Source organism: Sturnira hondurensis, unplaced genomic scaffold (assembly GCF_014824575.4).
Source record: "Sturnira hondurensis isolate 20B ecotype Veracruz unplaced genomic scaffold, ASM1482457v3 Scaffold0018728, whole genome shotgun sequence".
Classification (NCBI taxonomy): domain Eukaryota; kingdom Metazoa; phylum Chordata; class Mammalia; order Chiroptera; family Phyllostomidae; genus Sturnira; species Sturnira hondurensis.
Genome location: NW_028091359.1, coordinates 20,172,831 through 20,182,138, shown reverse-complemented (window position 1 = coordinate 20,182,138; position 9,308 = coordinate 20,172,831).

Genomic DNA, 9,308 nt, shown 5'->3' with positions numbered 1-9,308 from the left:
ACATGCCTGAGTTGTGGGCCAGGTCCCCAGTTGGGGGGTGTGAGAGGCAACCACACATTGACGTTTCTCTCCCTCTCTTTCTCCCTCCCTTCTCCTCTCACTAAAAATAAATAAATAAAATCTTAATTTTAAAAAAGTCAATAAAGGGAAATTGTCCTTGGAGATTTTCCAGACTGAGACACTTCAGAGAAGTATCACAGGGTAAGATACATTTTTGAAAAGAATGTGGACTAAGGAAGTCTAGTGGGAATAGACTAGGGGCTTGTGGGAGGAGGCACAGAGTGGGGAATTCTGGAGGTATGCTCATGGAGAGCAAGGCTTGAGATAAGGGAAGTGAAAAGATGCATAGAGTCCAAGAAATCTATTTCAGCTAGACCTTCATGTGAATAACAGATTAAAATGCATATAAAATAACATTCCAAGCAGCCTAATTACATATGCTACCTTCCAGTAATTTCCTCCCTGATTTTAAAAGTAAAATGTATATATGGAAAAGAATAACTAAGAAAAGAGAAAGCAGTCATAGTTCTACCACCTAGAAATAACCACTATTAATATGTTGGTATGTTTTCTTCTGGTCTTTTTTAAAAAGATTTTATTTATTCTTAGAGAGAGGGGAAGGAGAAAGAGAGAGAAACACTGATGTGAGAGAAACATCTATCAGTTCCCTCTTGTATGCACCCTGTCCACAGGCCAAACCCGCAACCCAGGCATGTGCCCTGACGAAGAATCCAACTGATTTGTCGGGTGATGCCCAACCAACAGAGCCACACCAGTCAGAGCCTGGTCTTTTATACATATGTACACAATGTGATTTTTTAAAAGAATGTATTTATTTATTTTTTAGAGAAAGAGGGAGGGAGAGAGAAAGAGAGGGAGAAAAACATCAATTGGTTGCCTCTTGAACAAACCCTGACCAGGGACCAATCCTGCAACCCAGGCATGTTCCCTGATCCAGAATCGAACCAGCAACACCCAACCAACTGAGCCACACTGGTCAGGGCACACAATATGATTTTTAAATGGATAATAATATATGCACTTTTTTCTAATCTGCTCTTTCCAATGAATATTTTTTCTTCTCAGTCAATATTGATTCTTATCATCATTTAAAATGGCTGCATAATGTTAGATCACGTGGATGTACTATTTTTCATTTAATGATCACTAGATATTTAAATAATGCCTATTTTTAAGCATTGCAATCATGCTTCTTTGAACCTCTTAGCACACATATATACCCTTGTACATCTGTCTAATTATTTCACTCAGATAAATTCCCAAAGTGGAGGTGGTAGGTCAAAGTGTATTATACATATTGACAAATTTCCCTGCGGAAGGATTGTCCCCGTTTATTCTCTGCCACCAGTGTCTCTGATGCTCGATCATCCTGGGTTAACAGCTTTGGCACTTTACGTCTTAAGACCATGGCTGTATTTCTTAACATCAACATTTTACAGATTTTATTCTTTGATTCAGTAATTCCACTTCTGGGTAAATGTTTAAAGAAAATATATAAATTATACAAATATAAAGGGTACAGATAGACAGGTAGATAGGTAGGTAGGCAGGTAGGTAGGTAGGTAGGTAGATAGTGCAGCGGCTGTGACTGAGTAAGCCGAATATTTTGGACAATCATTCCCTGTGGACTGGAAAGAGCACCCTTCCTTGTGTCTGGACTTCTCCATCTTTGATCATTAAAGTCGAAGGGACAGGCAATTACTCCTAGTTTCTCAGACAGTGCCAGGTTGTACATAGGGCGAATCACCTGCTTACACCATGCTCTCTAGCCTCTAGAACCTCCCCTCCCTTCCTTAATGATATCAGAGGCCTTGGCTCATACATAGTTGTCAGCCCTGCCCTGTCTGTCAAAGGTCACTGCTGACATGTGCCTAAGTATTTTTGCAGCATTAGTTACGAGGCAGGATAATGGGATAATAAGCAGTGTGTTCTTTCCCCTCCCTTTGGGTTGTGAGACTAGAGGCCACCGAGAGAAGTTGTTTGTATAGAACCATAAAAGAAAGTCAACAGAATCTCAGTTTTTAAACTCATAAACTATGTATTCACGTATAAGAGTGAATGATGTATGAAGAGACCTGTTAAAACATGTCAAGCAGCCCTGGCTGGTGTGGCTCAGTGGATTAAGCCATGACCTGCAAACCAAAAGGCCACGGGTTCAATTCCCAGTCAGGGTGCATGCCTAGGTTGCAGGCCATTATTTCTCTCTCTCTCCTTCTCCCTCACTTCCCCTCTCTCTAAAAATAAATAAATAAAATCTTTAAAAAAGAATTTAAAAAATATGTCAAACAATAGTCAAAAACAATTTTCCCCACCTCTACTCTAAAAAAGATAAAACCTATTAGAGAGAGAATAGAGGTGGAGAGTGTGAAGAGAAAACAGAACAGCAGGGACTGTGCACCTGGCCCCATCTGAAGTTCAATAAACCTCCCAGTTCAATTAACTGGGGGGTTGAAAAGACCTTGATTCCCAGGCAAGGCCCAGGCAGGTAGCAAGCCTCATAAGCAAATCTCCCACCTTTATGGTGCAGATTCTATGTAGTAGAAATGACAGCCAGGCTTGAGATAAGTAACAGAAGATTCTCCCAGCCTCTGGGGGGTCAGAGGCAGGGAGAATCTTCTGACTGAGTTAGGAGGATGCCAGGTAAGAACGAGGCTACAACATCAGTAGATTGCCAGCACAGAGGAGGGACCCTTGCCAACTTCCACTCACACACCACCACCTCCGCCCTTCTGGGAGCCAGACAGGGACTACTCACCTGTTATACTGGAATAGGAGGCTACCCTGAGGCAATGAAGTGAAAGCTCAAGAGGTGGTTGTCCCCTCTCCATTGACTCTGTCAGAAACAGAGAGGTAGGTGAAGAGCTGGGAAGAGCAGAAAGATCCTGATTATAATCGAGTTTACCTAGAAGGACTTGATTATGTTTTTTACTTCTGGAAATCTGGGGCTTAAGAAAGAAATTTATTCAATTATAGAAAAATAAAGAAAATTATTTTTTAAAAAAAGAAAATTATTTTATCCACACATCAATTCATGCAACTGTGAAGTTTGAACCCTCTTTTTAAAAAGATTTAATTTATTTATTTTAGAGAGAGGGGAAGTTAGAAAGAGAGGGAGAGGGAATCAATGTGTGAGAGAAATATTGATTGGCTGCCTCTCGCATGCCCCCAACCAGGGACCTGGCCCACAACCCAGGCATGTGCCCCAACCAGGAACTGAACCTGCGACCTTTCGGTTTGCAGGATGGTGTCCAATCCACTAAGCCACACCAGTCAGGGCTGAACCTTCTTTTACAATAGAGAAAACACTGGGAAAAGTGAGGCATCCAATAAGAGGGGAACAGTTGTAGTGTTATACATTCACTTACTGTTTACAAATACTACACAATAGTATAAAAATGTATATATTACAACAATGTTTAAAAGAAAACTTTAAAAATTATAGTTGCAATAAAATTTGGGAAATAAATGAACAAAAACTTCAACTGGTTGTCTTTGGATGGGAAAGCTGTGGGTAATTTTTTCTTCTTTTTATTTTTTCTTAATTCGTCTCCACGAGCACATTTTTTGTTACAATTAAATTTATGTATTTAAATATTTATGTGTGTGTATTACTTTAAACATGGCTTAATTCATGGCCCAGAGCTTTGAAGAGGTTGGAGAAAAGAGGAAGAAAGGTAAAAGGGATTTTTCCAGGCCCTGTTGAACTCTGTTTGGTCCAGTGACTGAACTGGTCATCAGTTTTCTCCTTCTTCCTGCCTGGTAAGTAAATGTTGGGTGATCGCATGGACAGAATGAGCCACAGAATGATAGGCCATGATGAATGAGAGCCTCTGTTTATGAGAAATACAGGAAAACTCGTATAATTTCAGTTTTATGTCAGTGGTTCTCAAAGTGTGACTCTCAGGTCAGCAGTCTCAGCACTGCTTACTAGAAGAGCAACTTCTCTGGCCCATTCCCAGACTGACTTAGTCACAGCTCGTAGAGTGGGACCCAGCAAGGGGTACTCTAACAAGCCCTGCAGGGGATTCTGATGCCTGCTCAAGTTTGAGAACCGTTTTCTTTTTCTAAGTTTTACTTTAATTTATTTTAAGATTAGGCTTTTAAAAATAAATGTTTTATTTTTAATAGTTTTAGATTTATAGAAAATTTTCAGGACTTCCAGCCAAGATGGAAGCATATGTAGACACACTTTGCTTCCTCACACAATCAAAAGGACAACAACAAAATAAAAACAAAAAATAACCAGAGCTTCCAGAAAATTGAACTGTATGGAAGCCTGACAACTAAGGAGTTAAAGAAGAAACATTTACCCAGATTGGTAGGAGGGACAGAGGTGGGCAGCTGGGGTGGAGAGGACTCTCGGCAAAACGACAGCTGAAGGACTGGGGTGAGTGAGGCTGCGGCTGGCACAGTGGACAGTCCCACATTATATGTGCAGAAAAACCAGGAGGAACAACTGGGCAGTAAGACAGACAGCTCAACTCAGGGTTCTAGGGCTCAGAAATAAAGCCTCAAAATCTCTGACTGAAAAAACCTGTTGGGGTAAGGCATCAGGGGAAACCCCAAGCCTCACAAGAGAATTCACTGAAGAGACCCAGAGGGTCCTGGAATGTACAGAACACCACCCCCCTTCAGGAATCAGCACCAGAAGGGCCCAATTTGCTAGTGGGTAGCAGAGTAAGTGACTGATTACCACAGCGATTACCTAAGGCCCCGCCCCTTACTACATAATAGGTGCTCAAAGATAAAGAAATATAGTCCAAATGAAAGAACAGATCAAAGCTTCAGAAAAAATACAACTAAGTAATGAAGAGATAGCCAACCTATCAGATGAAGAGTTCCAAACACTGGTAATCAGGATGCTCACAGAAATGGTTGAGTAAGGTCACAAAACAGAGGAAAAAGTGAAGGCTATGCAAAGTGAAATACAGGAAACCAACAGTGAAGGGAAGGAAACTGGGACTCAAATCAACAGTTTGGGGCAGAAGGAAGAAATAAACATTAACCTGAAACAGAATGAAGAAACAAGAATTCAAAAAAAATGAGAGAGGCTTAGGAACCTACGGGACAACTTTAAATATTCCAACATCCGAATCATAGGGGTGCCAGAAGAGCAAGGAATTGAAAATGTTTTGAAAAAATAATGAAGGAGCCCTGGCTGGTGTAGCTCAGTGGATTGAGCACAGGCCTGTGAACCAAAGGACTGTGGTTTGATTCCCAGTCAGGGCACGTGCCTGGGTTGCAAGCGAGTTCCCAGCAGGGGCCAGTTTCCAGCAGGGGACACACGAGAAGCAACCATACATTGATATTTCTCCCCCTCTCTCTTTCCCTTCCTTTCTAAAGATAAATAAAATCTAATAAATAAATAAACAAATAAATAAATAAAATTATTTTAAAAATAAAAATAAAATAATGAAGAACTTCCCCAATTTGGTGAAGGAAATAGACTTCCAGGAAGTCCAGGAAGCTCAGAGAGTCCCAAAGAAGTTGGACCCAAAGAAGCACACGCCAGGGCACATCATAATTGCATGAGTCAAGCTTAAAGAGAAGGAGAGAATCTTAAAAGCAGCAAGAGAAAAAGAGAGTTCTCTACAAAGGAGTTCCCATAAGACTATCAGCTGATTTCTCAAAAGAAACCTTAAAGGGAAGAAGGGGCTGGAAAAAAGTATTCAGAGTCATGAAAGGCAAGGACCTACATCCAAGATTACTCTACTCGGCAAAGGTATCATTGAGACTGGAAGGGCAGATAAACCGCTCTCCAGATAAGGTCAAGTTAAAGGAGTTCATCCCTAAGCTCTTACTATATGGGATGTTAAAGGGACTTATCTACAAAAAGATCAAAACTATGAACAGTAAAATGACAACAAACTCACAACTATCAAAAACTGAACCTAAAAGAACATAAACAATAACAAAAATGAACTAAGCAAACAACTACAGCAGGAACAGATTCACAGAAATAGAGATCACATGGAGGCTTATCAGCAGGGAGCGGGAGGGGAAGAATGGGGGGAAAGGTACAGGGAATAAGAAGCATAAATGGTAGGTACAAAACAGACAGGAGGCCCTGGTTGGTGTAGCTCAGTGGACTGAGCTCAGTGGATTTGATTTGTGGGCTTCAAATCAAAGGATTGCTGGTTCGATTCCTGGTTAGGGCACATGCCTGGGTGGTGGGCCAGGGCCCCAGTGGGAGCAACGTGAGAGGCAACCACACATTGATGTTTCTCTCCCTCTCTTTCTCCCTCCCTTCCCCCCTCTCTAGAAATAAATAAATAAAATCTTTGAAAAACTAGGCAGAGGGAGGTGAAGAATAGTATGGGAAATGGAGAAGCCAAAGAACTCACATGTATGACCCATGGACATGAACTAAGGTGGGGGAATGATGGTGGGAAAGTGAGTACAGGAGGGAGGGGAACAAAGCAGAGAAAAAATGGGACAACTGTAATAGCATAATCAATAAAATATATTGGAAAAGAAAAGAAAAATTTCAAAGGTACTACAGAGAAGTCCATATACCCCTCCACCCAGCTTTTCCTACTGTTCCCATCTTACATTAATATGGTAAATTTGGACCACTCTTCCAATGAATAATCACCAATGAGCTCACTTTAGATTAGTCACTGGAAGGAGCTAGGAAAGGTGCTTACGATCAGCATCATGCCTGTTCCTATTTAACTAAGACTTTAAGATGGTTTATTTCATTTTATCCTCAGTAGTGCCTTTGAAATAGGCCAAGAATTTATCTCCACTTAATGTTGAAAAAAACCGAAGATCAGAAAAATTAAATGATTTGCCCAAGATCACACAACTAATAATACTTATTCAACTTTTCCAATAGGCCAACTCTTATTGATAATATATCAACAATACATCAACAGCAAATATATATTATCTCATTTAAACCTCACACAAATTTTGCAAGGTAAGTACCATTGTTATATCTTCATTTTATAGACAAGAAAGCTGAGGCACAGAGACCAAGCAACGTACTTTTCAACATACAGCTTTTTAAAAAAGAGGTTCATACAGTGGGGTTTTTTACAGTTTACATTCAATATTATTTTGCATTAGTTTCAGGTGGACACACAGCTTTAAATAAAGGAACTGCAGTGGAAACGGGAAGTCTGATTCTAGGCCAGGTGTTCATAACTATTGAGCTATATAGTAATACAATGCCTTTGAAATGTTTCAGCTTGGCGAGACTAAATTCTATTTCCTAGAGTTCCCTTTTCTGTATGTTTCCAATTAGCATGAGCCACAAGATTCTTGTGGGAGCTTTGGAAGGTGGCAATGGAGCAGCAGCTATTGTGTAGCTGACATACGAAGTGGATTATCTGCTGCCTCACCTCACTGACATGAGGCAGCAGCTGTGCGTGTAACTGCTTCACCTTCCCTTGAACCCTCCCTTCAGCCTCTCTGACTTCTGGGCCAGGTTTGGGTGTTTTGCTGTGCAAAGAGCCCTGGCCTCTGCAGGACACCCACACCATCAACTCTAGAGGCCATGAGAACTGACACTGACTTCAGTTAATTCTCATAGGCTCCAGCTCAAGCCTGTAAGTTCCAGCTTATTTTTGTTCTCCTCCACTTCATCTCTGTTTTCTATTCCCAACTGCCTGCTCTGTGGACTTCAAGTTTCTGTGTCAGACATGAAGACAGCAGCCTGTTCAAAAGGCCAAAACTTAACATGTCAGAGTTTGCAGTAAGGAAAAGTTTGTTGATCAAGAAGGCACCAACCGAGAAGATGGGAGACGTAATACTGCCTCAAATCCATCTTGCTCACTGGAGAAGGTTAAGGAATTTTAAGGGGATCGGGGAAACAATTACGCAGAAGTGCTGGTGGGTCAATTTTTAATTGGAGGACCTCAGAACTTGGTCATTTATGGTAAAGATGCACCAACACCAGATCTTCCTGGACAACGTGGACCTTTGGCTTCCGAAAGGATTCAGATGTTCAAGTTCCAATTATGTCCTGGTCCTTTGTTCTGCTGGGGGTCCTTGTTCTGAGGGTGGCAAGACCTTGTTTCTGGGTACACCTGGATGTCAAAGTTCTCTCCTCTGCACATGCTTTGACTGCATGACTTGCAGTTTTGGTCCATTGTTTGTGTGATGTAACCGTGCCAAAAGAAATTTTATAGTTTTAAATACATATATTGGAAAGGAAAAAAGGCTAAGAATCAATGTTCGAAGCATCCATGTCAAGAAATTCTTTTAAATGACAGATTAAACTCAAAGAATGTTAAAGAATAAATAATTAATATAAGGGCAGGCCTGACCAGTGTCACTCAGTCAGTTGGGCATTGTCCAGCAAGGCAGAAGGTCGCCCATTTTATTCCTGATTAGGGCACATGTCTGGGTTGTGGCCTGGTCCCCGGTTGGGACATGTGTAAGAGGCAACTGATTGATATTTCTCTCACACATTGATGTTTCTCTCTCTCTCTTTCTTCTTCTCTCTAAAAATAAAGAAATAAAATCTTTTTTTTTAAACATAAGAGTAGAACTTAAGGAAGTAGAAAGCAAACATACAACAGAGAATATTAATAAAGACAAATGTTGGTATTTTGAAGAGATTAATTGCTAAAACTTTGGCACAACCAGTCAAGAAAAAAAAAGGTTTAATTAACCATTATCAGGGAATTTTTTTAAAAAGGGATAGTACTACAGAATCTGCAGATTTTTTTTTTTAGATTTTTATTTATTTATTTATCTTTAGAGGGGAAGGGAAGAAGAAAGGGAGAGAAATATCAATGTATGGCTGCCTGTTGTGTGTCCCCCTGCTGGGAACTGGCTTGCAACCCAGGCATGTGCCCTGACTGGGAATTGAACCACGGTTATTTGGTTCGCAGGCCCGTGCTCAATCCACTGAGCTACACCAGCAAGGCAGAATCTACAGATATTTCAAATGAGATTACAAACAACTTTATCCAAGTAATTTCTACATTTTGTTGAAATGGACAAATATTCCATATAATAAAAATAAAACTTCCCAGCCCTGGCTGGTGTAGCTCAGCGGATTGAGCATGGGCCTGCGAACCACACGATCACGGTTCGATTCCCAGTCAGGGCACATGCCTGGGTTGCAGGCCAGTTCCCAGCAGGGGACTCACTAGAGGCAACCATAAATTGGTATTTCTCTCCGTCTCTCCTTCCCTTCCCCTCTAAAGATAAATAAATAAAACCTTTAAAATAAATAAATAAATAAAACTTCCCAAAATGAACACAAGAACAAGTAGAAAACCTGGATCATTCTATACTTACGAGTAACTCTAGGCCCAAATAGCTTTATCACA